Source organism: Zingiber officinale, chromosome 8B (assembly GCF_018446385.1).
Source record: "Zingiber officinale cultivar Zhangliang chromosome 8B, Zo_v1.1, whole genome shotgun sequence".
Taxonomy (NCBI): Eukaryota; Viridiplantae; Streptophyta; class Magnoliopsida; order Zingiberales; family Zingiberaceae; genus Zingiber; species Zingiber officinale.
This window is the reverse complement of record NC_056001.1, coordinates 105,739,812-105,752,283: the sequence shown is the minus strand read 5'-3', so window position 1 is coordinate 105,752,283 and position 12,472 is coordinate 105,739,812.

The window sequence follows — 12,472 nt, the reverse complement described above, 5'->3', positions numbered from 1 at the left end:
AAGAGTTATTTTAAAAAATAAGAACACTACTCTACCCAACACATTCCTATTTGCCTTCTAAGTGCACTGAACTCAAGTTCAGGTAAGGGTTTTGTAAAGATGTCAGCTAGGTTTGATTTGGACTCAACGTGGTTGAGTGCAATTTCACCTTTAGCTACATGGTTCCTTACAAAGTGGTGTTTTACCTCTATGTGTTTAGTCCTAGAGTGGTGAATAGGATTCTTGGTGAGATTAATTGAGCTGATATTATCAATAAAGATTTGTGTATTTTTATACTCTAGTTGATAGTCTTTTAACGTATGCATCATCCATAGTAGTTGAGATGCACATTCTCCTAGAGCTATGTATTCAGCTTCTATGGTGGAAAGAGCAACACAATGTTGCTTTATGCTTGACCAACTTACTAGGCACTGACCTAGAATCTGGCAGCTACCACTTGTACTTTTTCTGTCTAGCTTGCACCCAGCATAGTCTGAGTCAGAATAACCGTAAAGGTCAAAGATGCAAGTTCTTGGATACCAAAGTCCTACATTTAGAGTTCCTTTAATATACCTAAGTATTCTTTTGACATAAGATAGGTGTGACTCTTTTGCACATGATTGGTATCTAGCGCACATACCTACTGCAAACAATATGTCGGGTCGACTTGCAGTTAGATAGAGTAAGCTACCTATGGCACTTCTATAGTATTTTGAGTCAACTGGTTTTCCTTCAAGGTCAGAGTCAATGTTTATGTTGGTTGCCATTGGAGTATTTATAATTTTTGAATTTTCCATACAGAATTTTTTAATTAACTCTTTAGCATATTTAGTTTGATAAATGTAGATTCCATCTTTAGTTTGTTTAATTTGTAAACCTAAGAAGAAATTAAGTTCTCCAACCATACTCATTTCAAATTCACTTTCCATTAATTTGACGAATTCTTTTAAGAATTTTGAATTGGTTGAACCAAAGTTTATGTCGTCAACATAGATTTGGGCTATAAAGATGTCTTTTCCTATAGTTTTCATGAACAAAATAGGATCGATTTATCCTTGGTTAAATTCTTTGGATATTAAGTAATTAGATAATCTTTCATATCATGCTCTAGGGGCTTGTTTTAGTCCATATAGTGCCTTTTTTAATTTAAATACGTGATTAGGGTAGTCTATGTCTTCAAACCCTGGAGGTTGGCTTACGTAGACCTCTTCCTTGATAAAACCATTTAAAAAGGCTGACTTAACGTCCATTTGGTACAATTTGAATCCTTTATTGGCTGCATAGGCTAATAACATCCTAATGGACTCGAGTCTAGCTACTGGAGCATAAGTTTCATCATAGTCTAAGCCTTCGACTTGACTAAACCCTTTGGCTACTAACCTTGCTTTGTTTCTTACTATATCACCGTGATCATCCAACTTGTTCCTAAAAACCCATTTAGTGTCTATTATTGATTTATCTATGGGTTTAGGTACAAGGTCCCAGACTTGGTTTCTCTCAAATTGGGCTAATTCTTCCTGCATCGCAATGATCCAGTCTGGATCAGGCAGGGCTTCTTCTATAGTTTTAGATTCAATTTTAGAAATTAGAGCAATCTGACTAAGGTTTCTATAGGACGATCTAGTTCTGACTCCTAGGTTTGGGTCACCCAAAATTTGGTCAGGTGGGTGAGAGGTGCTTATTCTAGTTGATCTTATTTGTGAGTCAGAAACTGGTTCTTCTGACTCATTAAGATTAGGTTGGATTTCATCATCGTCTGCTGCTCTTGGATTAGTGTCAATATTTTCATTTATATTAGGTAAATTGTTTTCTTCATCAAATATTACATTAGTTGTTTCTTCAACTTTCAAGGTATTTTGATTAAATACTCTAAAGGCTCTACTGGTTGAGGAGTATCCTAAGAATATTCCTTGGTTAGATTTGGGTGTAAATTTTCCTAAGTAATCTTTAGTATTTAAAATGTGAACTTTACACCCAAATACTTATAGATAGTTTAGATTGGGAATTTTATTATAGTAGAGTTCATACGTCGTTTTGTTGTGAAATTTATTAATTAAAATTCTGTTTTGAATGTAATTTGCAGTATTTATTGCTTCAGCCCAAAATTGATGATTTAAGTGATATTCATTTAACATAGTTCTAGCTGCTTCTTGTAAAGTTCTATTTTTACGTTCCACTAGTCCATTTTGTTGGGGGGTTCTAGGACATGAAAATTCATGTTGGTATCCATTTATTTTACAAAATTGGGTGAACTTATGATTTTCAAATTCCCCTCCGTGATCACTTCTTATTCTTTTAATTTTAGTATCTTTTTCATTTTCCGTTAAGTTGCAAAAATTACTAAATATTTCATAGGTTTCATCTTTTGTTTTTAGAAATTTCACCCAAGTGTACCTAGAGTAGTCATCAATTATTACTAAGGAATATTGGTTCTTGTTTAGTGATTTGGCTCCATGTGAATCAAATAGATCAAGGTGAAGAAGCTCAAGTATGGTGTTGGATCTTTCTAGGTTAGTTGACTTGTGGGTTGACTTGGTTTGCTTTCCTTTTTGACATGCATCACAGATTGAATTTTCAATAAATTTTAATTTGGACAAACCTCTAACTAGATCATTTTGACTCATTTTTGAAATAAGTCTTGTGTGTGTGTGACCCAGCCTTCTGTGCCACAGTTGAGTTTCCTCTTGCTGTGTCAGGAGACACTTTATTGAGGATATTGATAAATCAATTGTGTAGATGTTATTTTTTCTAAGTCCCTTAAGTTTAATTTCTGGATTTTCAATATTTTTAACTAGACATCTAGATTTATCGAAATTAACTAGGTATCCGCTGTCACACAATTGACTTATACTTAGTAAATTAAAGTTAAAATTTTCAACCAATAAAACATTTCGAATAATAAAATCGGAACTAAGTTCAATATTACCTTTTCCGATTACTTTAAGTTTACCGTTGTTGCCGAATGCAACTGATCCTAGACTCTTGTACTTGAGTTTGGTAAATTTCAACTTATCTCCAGTCATATGTCTGGAGCATCCACTATCCAACATCCATTGATCCAATTCCTACACATGAAGTAGTTGAATTGGTTTCTTTTTAATGGATTAAAGATAGCGTGATTGAAGCAGACACTATGTTTATTGTCTCCTTAAATTTTCTATTCTATTGTATTCAAGATAATTTAGCAAACACTTATGTTTATTGAGTTTAAGAATAATTTTGAGATTTAAGTTTTTAAAGTAATTTTGAAATTTGAAATTAATTTTGAAAAGATTTAAATAATTTTGAAATTGATTTTGAAAAGATTTTTAAATAATTTTGAAATTGATTTTGAAAAGATTTTTTAAATAATTTTGAAATTAATTTTAAAAATTTTTTTTTTAAATAATTTTGAAAAGATTTTTAAATAATTTTGAAATTGATTTTGGAAATAATTTTGAAATTGATTTTGGAAAGATTTTTTAAATAATTTTGAAATTGATTTTGAAAAGATTTTGAAATTGATTTTGGAAATATTTTTTAAATAATTTTGAAATTGATTTTGAAAATATTTAAATAATTTTGAAATTGATTTTGGAAAGATTTTTTAAATAATTTTGAAATTGATTTTGAAAAGATTTTTTAAATAATTTTGAAATTGATTTTGAAAAGAATTTTAAATAATTTTAAAATTGATTTTGGAAAGATTTTTTAAATAATTTTGAAATTGATTTTGGAAAGATTTTTAAATAATTTTAAAATTGATTTTGGAAAGATTTTTAAATAATTTTATTTCTTAGTCATCTCACCCGATCTAAATTGTCAATCAGGGAATCCTATAATTGATGTGAGATGATTTATTGTTGAATTCAAGGGTCTGGTTTAACTTTGTGTTAGATTCAGGTTTAGCTTTGGGTTCAACAAGTAAGCATTCTTTGGATAAACTTCTGGGCTATGGTGAGTCACAAGGAGCTCATTAAAGTAACCATGCCTTCGAGGTTTTCCAAATAGTCCTACCCATTGAACTTAATACTAAAACTTGGTCTAACTAGTTAGGATCCATTTAAGGGTAGCTTCGGTCAGTTCCACTTGGCCAAATGCACCAGGTCGAAGCCATATCTTCCTAGACATGCGATGCTCAAGCTTCCCTAACGTACTATCATCCAAAAACTTCACCAGTACTGTGGTTCAAGTTAAACTTATCCCGTTTTAATCTAACCTTAATTACCCTGCCGGGTAATCTATTCTTGTTTTACCCATTTTGGATAGATTAGGTTCAGTTACCCTATCGGGTAGTTCAGTTGGAGGTGCCAGCTAGTTTGGATCCTCCATCTAGTTTTCAATTTAATTTTGAATTTTTAGTTTAATTTCGAATTTTAAATTTTGAATTTGATTTTTAATTTTGAATTTTTAATTTAATTTCGAATTTTAAATTTTGAATTTGATTTTTAATTTTTAATTTAATTTCAAATTTTAAATTTAGAATTTGATTTTTAATTTTTAATTTTTAATTTAATTTCGAATTTTAAATTTAGAATTTGATTTTTAATTTTTAATTTTTAATTTAATTTCGAATTTTAAACTAAGATCGTTTTCATTTTAGCTTTCCCTGAATCACAGCCTCGATATGGTCTGTCGAGGTAGTATATTTGATCCTTCGGAATCCAGTATTGGCCAAGTCCAATTTGATTGATCAATTTGGACTTGGGGACCCATGCTTGGACTGATTTACTACTTTGTTTGTTTATTAAGGATAAATAAGATTTATATTTCCTTTTATTTTTATATCCTAGCCCAGTTTTATTGTAGACGGCTCTTTGTGTCCCAAGAATTAGATTCAAATTCTTGGAGCCAAGAGAGAACTTTTCTAAAGTAATTTTTAAATCTTTTAACTGATTTTTCAGATTTGAATTTTCTTTTTCAAGTTGTTGTACTTGAGTTTAATCTTCAGTTAAAGATGTTGAGTTAGTTACTCCTTTAAGAATGGTTACTTCTTTTAAAAGTGACTTAATTTTCAAATTTGACTTGGCTAATTTGCGAAGTAAATAATTGACTAAATTATTAAGCCTAGGAATACTTACAGCGGAGTCTGGCCCTTCGGAAACGGATGCGGATCCGTGGCTTTGCTCGGAGTCGGCTTCTGACTCGCTCTCGGATTCGCTGATCTGGTCCCGGGCCATCAATGCGAGTAAACTCGTTTGGTCGAGTTCGTCGTCTTCGTCCTCCGAAGAAGATTCGTCCCAGGTTGCCTTTAGTGCCTGCCTTCTTTCTTCTTTGCTTCTTGGCTTCCTTTTGATTGGGGCAGTTGGCTTTTATATGCCCCTTCTGGTTGCACCCGTAGCAAGTGACTTCGTACTTTGCCTTTGAGTTCTGTTGAGCCTCCTTGGATTAAACTACCTTCTTTAGATCTTTCTTGTTGAATCTCTTCTTCTTCTTGTAGAGCTTCTTCATGAGATTTACTAGTTCGCTGGTCAGTTCATCCTCTGAATCTTCTGAGTCGGGTTCGTCTTCTGATTCCGATTCAATCTTTCGTCGTACTCTTGATTCCCTTGTTCGACTTGTACCTGCAACTAAAGCAATGCCCTTCTCGGATGGCTGTGCATTAGTTTGTTCATGGAGTTCAAATTCACTAAATAATTCGTCTAATTTTAAGGAAGACAAATCCTTAGAGACTTTGTAGGCATCTACCATTGATGCCCATAATGAGCTCCTAGGAAATGAGTTAAGAGCATACCTTATTATATCTCTGTTTTCTACCTTTTGCCCAATTCCATGAAGAGAGTTCAGAATATCTTGGATTCGAGCGTGTAGAGAACTTGCCGTCTCGCCTTCCTGCATTTTCAAATTGTATAATTTGTTAAGTAACAGATCACGCTTACTTACCTTGGTTTCCGAGGTGCCCTCGTGAAGTTCGATCAGCTTCTCCCATAGTTCCTTTGCGGAGGAGAATGGACCGACTCTGTTGAGCTCTTCTTTGGTCAGACCGCACTGGATGGTGCAGGTGGCTTTGGCGTCGGCTTCCACTTTTTTGATAAATGCGGGCTCCCAGTTCTCACAGGATGTAGGCTTACCGTCTGTACCAGTTGGTAGTTGCAGTCCTTTTTTGACGATCATCCAGGTGTCGAACTGGATCTTTAGATATATCTCCATTCGCCCCTTCCAATATCCGAAGTCTTCTCCGGAAAATAATGAGGGACGAACGGTGCTATATCCTTCTTGTTGGGCCATTTAGATCTACAAAAAAATAGAAACAACAAGATCTATTCCAAGACTAAGTCTTGGATTAGTAGTGCGGGAGGAAGGAAAAAATAGCAGGCTCAAGTGGTATTGACAAACTTTGAGCAAAAAATCGATTCGTAAAAAGAAATTAGAATATAGCTATGAGGCTAAATTCTAATCGACTCCGAACAAAACCACGAAAAAATTGTCTCGAATAGTGGTTGCACTGATTCAAGACGACCCCGCTCTGATACCAATTGTTGGATCGAGACGCGCTAGAGGGGGGGTGAATAGCGCTCGCGGCTATTTTGATCGTATCGGAATCGTAATACTATCAAAGTAAATATACACAACGGAAATAACGAATGCAATCACAGAGGGACACAAGAAGTTTTACTTCGTTCGGAGCCTAGGTCGACTCCTACTCGAAGGCCCGCTATCCTTGATCGCTTTCGGTGGGCAACACTTATAAGTACGAAAAGGAGTACAAGATTTACAATTAGTACAGTAATTAAAAACAAGTATACCGACGACAGAATCGTAATCTCGAAGCTCCTGGTCGTCGTGGACTCGTAACAGCACTTCAGGGTCGTTGATTGAGCAGCACGCAGCACAAGGATCGCTTGGAAGTTGTTATCCTTCAATGCTGCTCGAAGTCCCCTTATAAAGGGCATCCAAGGCGCCTTGAAGGCCTCTGAAGGCTCCTTCAAGGCTCCGAGTCCACCGTGCAGATGAGCGCTGACCAGTTTGCGCTTATCACCTTTGAGGGCGCCTTCAAGGGCCTTCAAGGCGCCTTCCAAGGTGCCTCCAGAGCCAGCTGAGGCACCTTCAACCCTGTTTCGCGGCCAGGTCAGCTTTTGTACCCGAGGCGCCTCTAAGCTCCATGGAGGCGCCTCGGACACTGTTCATCCGAGGAATTAGGTTGCTCCTTTGCACCTGCAAGATACGTTAGTTCCAAACACAATCCTGCAACACAAAGTTAGCACAAAACACATGATAAATAAAGTATAGACAGTCTCCGGACTGTCCGAGTCTGACTTCGGGTTTCCGACCGGAAACCCTAGGTCGACCCGACGCCTACTGTTCCCTCTACGGAGAACGCGTCCTCACCTATTCCACTCAGGAGATTTTACCTGTTGTCAGTCGATCCTCCAGATTGACTGGACTTTTGCTCAGCACCCGACGCTTCCGGACTTTCTGCTGGACATCCGCTTCCCGGCCAATCCAGTCTTTCACCTGGTTCGCGACACCAGGACTTTCCACCTAGGGTTACCACCCCCTAAGACTTTTGCCTGAAGACATCGACCTACCAAGACTTTCCGCATAGGGTTACCACCCCCTATGACCTAGGGTTACCGCCCCCTAGGGTTTTCCCTTTGCCTAACCGCAGCTAGGACTTTCCTGACATCCTCAAGTAGACTTGTTAGACTACCAAACATCTTAACTTTGAATTCTTTGTCATTATCAAAACACGAGTTCGATCATCGGATGCTTCCCGCACCAACACAATAAATGCAATTCAAGCCAGTCAAGATGGAGGACAAGACAACAGGGTGTCAGAAACCCCAGGCAAGCAAGCAGAACTGGAAGGGAAAAGATAACAAGAGGAAGCGATGGAATACAGGAGGTAGCCAAAAGGGAGGTTCAACAGACAAGCAAGTCAAGTTCCCTCCCTGTTCTAAATGTGGGCGAGTACATCCAAGAGCCTGTCTTTTGGGTATGACTGGATGTTATTCGTGTGGTCAAGAAGGACACCTGACTAAGGCATGTCCTAACAAGCTCAAAGTGCCTCAGCAACGGGCAGTGCAATACAGGAACAAGCCTCAGTTACATTACATGCCTGCAACTCTGGATGGACCTCAGCTCAATCAAGGAAGGTTGGAAGCCCCACTAGTTCTAGCCAGTGCCAGAGTATTCTCCCTCACTAAAGAGGAAGCTGCTAGTGCCTCCACGTTCATAACAGTGAGCATGAACTCCAAGTTCTTGACAACCCTACCTTCTGGGGAAGTCATGGAGTCCAACCAGTGGCTTCGGGCTGTATCAGTCAAAATTTCAGACCGAGAGCTATATGTTGATCTAGTAGTCCTTGCGATGCAAGACTTCGATGTCATTCTGGGTATGGATTTCCTCAGCAAGTACAGTGCTTCGGTGGTGCCGCAGAAGGAAAGTGATTTCCAGTCCAGAAGGTGAACCATCATTTGAGTTTACAAGAGTGCCGAAGAGGAAGACTCAGAAATTCCTCTCTTCCCTCACAGCTCACCAGATGTTAGCTAAAGGGTGTACTGGTTTTCTTGCGTACATTGTGAATGCAGAAGAACAAGAAAGACCCAAGCAGGAAGATGTTCGGGTAGTCTGTGAGTATCCAGAGGTATTTCCAGAAGAGCTACCTGGACTACCTCCTAACAGAGAAGTGGAGTTTGAAATTGAATTGGTTCCTGGTACTGGTCCAATTTCAAAAGCTCTGTACCGAATGTCTCCAGCAGAGCTGAAAGAGCTACAAGAACAACTCCAGGAGCTTCTTGACAAAGGTTTCATCTGTCCTAGTCATTCACCATGGGGAGCTCCATTGTTGTTCGTTAAGAAGAAAGATGGATCTATGCGGATGTGCATAGATTATAGAGCACTGAACAAAGTGACAATTAAGAATAAGTACCCTCTTCCCAGAATAGATGATCTATTTGATTAGTTAAGGGGAGCAACAGTGTTCTCTAAGATAGATCTGCGCTCTGGGTACCATCAGTTGAAAGTGAAAGAAAGTGATATATCCAGAACAGCTTTCAGGACCAGATATGGACACTACGAGTTTATAGTCATGCCTTTTGGAGTGACTAATGCACCTGCAGTCTTCATGGACTTAATGAACAGAGTGTTCAGAGAATACCTTGACAAATTTGTCATCGTGTTCATCGACGACATTCTGATATATTCAAGAACCCCATAGGAGCATGACACGCACTTGAGAATAGTACTACAAACCCTTCAGCAAAAGCAGCTTTATGCCAAATTCTCAAGTGCGAGTTCTGGTTAGAGCATGTGGTGTTTCTAGGTCACATCATCTCTAAAGAAGGTATCTAGGTGGGTCTTGCCAAAATAGAAGCGGTCAATAACTGGTGTAGACCCAAGAACTCCAGGGAGATCAGAAGCTTCCTTGGTTTAGCTAGATATTACAGAAAATTTGTGGAAGACTTTTCCAGGATAGCCTCTCCACTAACATCCCTAACGAGAAGTTTGAATGGTCAAACAAATGTGAGCAAAGTTTCCAAGCACTGAAGAAAAGACTGGCCAGTGCTCCCATTCTGACTATTCCAGAGAGTGACAAGAGTTTTGACATATACAATGATGCTTCCAAGATGGGCCTCGGAGTTGTTCTCATGCAAGAGGGGAAAGTTATAGCTTATGCTTCCAGACAACTCAAAGACTATGAGAAGAATTACCCCACTCATGATCTTGAGCTGGCAGCTGTGGTCTTTGCACTAAAACTCTGGCGACATTATTTGTATGGAGTCCAGTGCAGAATCTTCACCAACCATCAGAGCTTGAAATATTTCTTTACCCAGAAAGACTTAAACATGAGACAGCGCAGGTGGCTAGAGTTGGTTAAAGATTATGACTGTGAAATCCTCTACCACCCAGGTAAAGCTAACAAAGTGGCGGATGCACTAAGCCGAAAGTCCAGTGCAACCCTGATGTCCTTATCATCATTAGCACTGCCACTGCAGAAGGAATTGTCAGACTTTGGAGTTGAAATTATTTATGAGCAACTCTCTGCATTGACCTTAGAGTCAACCCTGCTTGAGGATATACAGAGAAATCAAAGTGAAGATCCAAATATCCAGAAGATCAAGTAGGGGATACAAAAAGAAGAAAATTCAGAGTTTCGGGTGTCAGACGGTGGAATTCTCTATCAGGGGAGCCGCCTTGTGTCCCCAATGATGAAGAATTGAGAAAGAAGATTCTAGAAGAAGCTCATAGTACACCATACTCCATGCATCCTGGTTCCACCAAGATGTATCAAGATTTGAAGCAGAGATTCTGGTGGTCTGGACTCAAGAGAGATGTAGCAAAATATGTCAGTACCTGCCTGACATGCCAGAGAGTCAAAGCAAAACACCAAAGACCAGAAGGAGTTCTACAGTCTCTTCCAATACCAGAGTGGAAGTGGGAAGAAATATCCATGGACTTTATAACAGGTCTTCCAAGAACCACTAATGGATATGATGTGATATGGGTGATAGTGGACAGATTGACCAAGTCTGCCCATTTTCTAGCCATCAAGGTGTCCCACTCAATAGAGCAGTTGGCACAGCTATATGTTAAGGAAGAGATCAGACTTCATGGAGTCCCGAAGTCGATTGTTTCCGATAGGGATGGGCACTTCACCTCTCATTTTTGGGAGTGTGTTCAGAACGCATTAGGCACCAAACTCAAGTTCAGCACAGCCTTCCATCCCCAGACTGATGGACAGACAGAACGAGTAAATCAGATTTTAGAAGACATGCTCAGGGCTTGTGCATTAGATTTTAAAGGTAGTTGGTGCAAGTATCTGTATTTAGCTGAATTCGCCTACAACAATAGCTACCAGGCCACTATCAAGATGGCACCTTACGAGGCACTGTATGGCCGAAAGTGTAGATCACCCATATGCTGGCTGGAGGCTGGTGAAAGAAAAGAGATGGAATCAGAACTAGGCAGGTAGACTGAGATGATAGATGAAACCACTCAGGCTATCCAAAAGATTAGACAGAGGATTAAGACTGCCCAGAGTAGACAGAAAAGTTATGTTGATGCACGTCGTAGGCCACTTGAATTCCAAGTAGGGGATTTAGTCTTTCTCAAAGTTGCTCTGATGAAGGGAGTGATGAGATCTGGCAAGAAGGGCAAGTTAAGTCTCCGCTACGTAGGACCCTACCTGATCACAGAAAGGATTGGGAAAGTAGCTTACAAGCTGGACTTACCTCAAGACATGTCAACAATACATAATGTATTTCATGTCTCCATGCTAAAGAAGTGTCTCCACGACCCTAGCCAAGTGATTCAGCCACAGTCAGTGAAGATCCAGGAGGATCTTAGCTATGAGAGCAGACCTACACAGATAGTGGACAAAAAAGTTAAGAGACTAAGGAATAAAGAGGTATTACTAATGAAGGGCATCTGGCAGAACCAGAAGCACGAGGAAGCTACTTGGGAGCGTAAGGACAGTAAGAGACAGAAATATCCAGAATTATTCTAAGTTCGAGGATGAACTTTTTATAAGGTATGGGGAATTGTAACAACCCAAATTTCCTCATTTTGAGTTCTAATAGTAATTAAAAATATTTAGAAATGCTTTAGAAATATTCTAGAGATTTTTAGGAATTTTTAGAGTATTTTTATGTAATTTTTGGAGTTCGTTTGGTATTTTTACCAAAAGAAAGAAGTTTCAAAAATAAAGAGGTTTGGCCGAGGTTCGAACCCGCAACCTCCGACCCGATCCGAGACTTAAGCGAAGCGTGATGACCAAGAACCCAGCAGGGTTGTGCTGATAAAAGAGATAGTGAAATATATTTATGTGGCAGTTGATAACAGAATGCTCGAGTTATAAAGGGAGAACTTAGGGGTTATTTTCCGAAAACCTAAACCTCTCCTCTCCTTTTCTCTCTCGCGTGCGACTGCCATTTGGGCGAAAACAGAGAAGAGAAGCTAGGGCTTCTCTCCGGCGAGCGGTCGAGGGTGATTTCCGAGAGGTTTCTTCACCATCACGATCCTCTCGGCGAGGAGAATCCGTAGGCACGAAGAAGAGGCTGGAACTTGCAAATCTCCGAAACCCTAGAAGCCTTGTTTCTTCAGTTGTGAGTCTAAGAACGCGGAAGTAAGTGCTACTCACCTGCAGTAAGGGTAGTTTCGAGCTTCGATTTAGAGTTTCTTTTGGTTTTGGAATATGCCGTGAGGAATTTTGGATTGATAGGGATCTAGCTTCTTCTTGTTTTCGAATTTTGCTGTGAAGATTTTTGGTTTAGGGCTTGCTGTCGTGAGACTCAAAGAAAGAATATGGAAGAGTTAAGTATGTTGAGCAATTTGTTCCTTATAGTTTCCTTGTCGTGGCACGGAACAGGGGGATTAGTTGTGATTTCGGTTGGTTTTGAAGTTTGCTGCCATAAAACTTAATTCAGAATTTATTAGATTTGGATATGAACAGGTTTTAGTTTGGAAATTATGTGTAGCACTTGGGTTTTCCATGCCGTGGCACTGGGCATACAGAATGGTTAGGTTTTGGGTTTTCTCCTTGCTATGGTACTGAGCATGAAGAACAAATATG